Source organism: Bidens hawaiensis, unplaced genomic scaffold (assembly GCF_021521415.1).
Source record: "Bidens hawaiensis isolate Kalapana, Puna unplaced genomic scaffold, B.hawaiensis_p1.1 tig00004020_1, whole genome shotgun sequence".
Taxonomy (NCBI): domain Eukaryota; kingdom Viridiplantae; phylum Streptophyta; class Magnoliopsida; order Asterales; family Asteraceae; genus Bidens; species Bidens hawaiensis.
In genome coordinates this window covers 1,477,134-1,479,781 of record NW_027491236.1, presented here as the reverse complement: position 1 = coordinate 1,479,781, position 2,648 = coordinate 1,477,134, and the positions used below count along the sequence as shown (strand labels likewise).

General features: G+C 37.2%; 1 pseudogene; it reads right to left on the bottom strand.

The window, feature by feature from the left end:
- Window positions 1–1,254: 1,254 nt before the first annotated feature.
- LOC143625114 (AT-hook motif nuclear-localized protein 23 pseudogene) lies at window positions 1,255–2,229 on the bottom strand (annotated as a pseudogene).
- Between the last annotated feature and the right edge of the window lie 419 nt (window positions 2,230–2,648).

Here is a 2,648-nt window from a genome sequence, read left to right as displayed (position 1 = left end):
TTCTTTGTCAAAAGAAATCACATTAATTTGTGTAATCATCATAAATTTACACATGTTTTCACTGGATTTCGATTACATAGCTTACTTAAAAACAAACTTAGTGAATATCAAGTATAAACCGAGTGTAAATCTATAATGATTATGTGAATATTATTGCTTTAACAACAAAACTAAAACTTAGGAGACTTATCGTATGGATTATTATTGATATCATAGTTTAAATTAAAATTCATATATTTTAATATTAACATAGAGAGATGCTGTAAATTAATTGAATATAATGTAAATGAACTGTAAATATTTTTGTTTATGGTAATAAAGCAATAATAAATTCAATCTAGAGTGGCATATAATATAAATCAACTAACTAATGATTCACTTACCCTAGAATCAAGAGATGACTAATTACCTGAAACACTTTTATCACCCATGTAAATCTTTTGAATTTGGTCTATAGATTTTATGGACAATGAAAGTTTGTTAGAAGAACAAAGAAAGATCTTTATAGATTAAAAAAAGCATTTTAAGAGTTTATTTGTGAAATATTTGTTTTATATTTATAAGAATGTTGCATAGTCTCTCAATTTAAATCAATCAAATATGGAGAAATTGTTGGCTCTAATACTAATATTTGAAAGAATAGGATTGCGCCTGTGTGAAACATGAGTTGTGTTTTGTGTGTAGTAACGCGTGTCTTGTACGTGAAACCTTAAAAACCGTCCTAAATATACACATCATAACCCTGGTTTCTGCTAATTGATGATTGTAACTCGATCTATGACAAGTGCTCTTAGATCTCAATCGTTCTTCATTCATTGTTTGTGATAATGAATAATAAAGAGTAAGTTAAAATAAATAATTATTTGCTGCATTCTAATGAGCTTCTTTAATCCTTTTATCGATTTTATAATCACAAACACCCGTCTCTACATATAAATTAACACGATTCCATGGTTCAAGCAATTAATCGCAATATTCCGGTCTTCGCAATAGGTTGTTTTGCCGATCTTATTAATTATCCGAAAGACTAAACAACATAACAAACAATATTGACAAGAACAAATCCACAAACTTATGAACCACTCTAGCTCAAAGGAACCCTAAAATGAAATAAAGATCAAACAGCAGTAGGTGGTCACACACATGAACATTTGAATTTAGAGATCATAAATCTTGTTCCATCCTAAACTAAGCAAAGATTGGTTCTTAATTTCTTGTTCATGATTAATACCCAAAGACTACATAACATATATAACAAACAATAATGCTAATGATCATAAACCCACACATAGAACACCATCTGACCTTTTGATGACTTGATCAAACAGTTAACACACTTGAATTTGTTCAGAACTGTGGCCGGCTCCCCATGTTTCCAGGCCAACCACCACCGTCCTCCGGCAACTGAACATTCGTCATATTAAGCGGCAAATTAAAAAACGGTAAACCCATAGACGACGGGTCCGGAAAAGGGTTATTAATATTATTATTATTACTCGCCGTCGCCTTCCCGTTATCTCCGCCGTTAACTGCCTCGTCTTCATCCAACGGCAGCCTCTCATACGCCACGTTAGTGAACGAAGCAGCAATCACAATAACCGGTCCAGAGGCAATCAAAGCTCCGACAACATTCCCACCGACAACTTGTCCTTGTCCACCAGCTAAATATATAGTCAAACTAGTGGCACCCGGTGGTGCTGGTGGCGGTAAGAACGAGCCTGATAATGATAATATCTCAAACCGGCCTTGTAAAGTCAACACAGATCCGGCAGCCGCAGGCTGCCGTAGACTGACGTTGTTGACAGTACCGGAGCCGCTAACTATACATATCCCACGTTGACGTTTTCTAGCGTAGTCAGCAATGGATTCAAAAACATCACATCCGTTGCTGATTTCAAGGATATGAGCTCTGAGAGTGTTGGCGCTTTCTCTAGTGATGATGACAGGTGGTTTGGGTTTGTTCTTTGAGCCAGGTGGACGTCCACGTGGGCGGCGGCCAAGGACATCTCCGCTGCCGGAGCCGGGAGTGTGTTGGTTGTCGTCTTCTTCGGAGTGATCCGCCGGGATTTGGAGGTGGAGGGGTGGACGGTTTTGGAGGTTTTGAAGGGAGAAAGGAGAAGTGGAACTGGTCAAGTCTAGATTGCTTGACATGATGATATGATATTATAGATATAGATGAAGAAGAGAGAGATCTAAAGGGGGAGAAATGAACAAGAAGAAAGAGATGATGAAGAAAGAATAATAAAGTAAACAACAAGAAGGTGGTATTTTAGTATTTTATGATTTCGAGAGAGAGAGAGTGGCAAGGCTGAGGGGTGTGGGGGGCGCGAGAGGGGGCGCGAGAGGGGGCTCCAGCCAATAATATTGTGACGTGTGGCAGAGAGAGAAACTTGATAAGATGGGTGTTGGTTGTGGTGCTCGCGCCCCGGGACATGGTGTGGAGGGGCGCGAGGGGGGGGCGCGAGCGGTTTTTTTTTTATTTTTTTGTAAATGTATTAAAAAAACGTATTATTAAAAAAACTCATAAAATATTTAAAAAAACACACATTAATTAAAAAAACACATTAATATCTAAAAAAACACACATTATACAAACAAAGTCTTAACATAACACATAGTCCAAAATCACATCCTGCTATATATCTCAC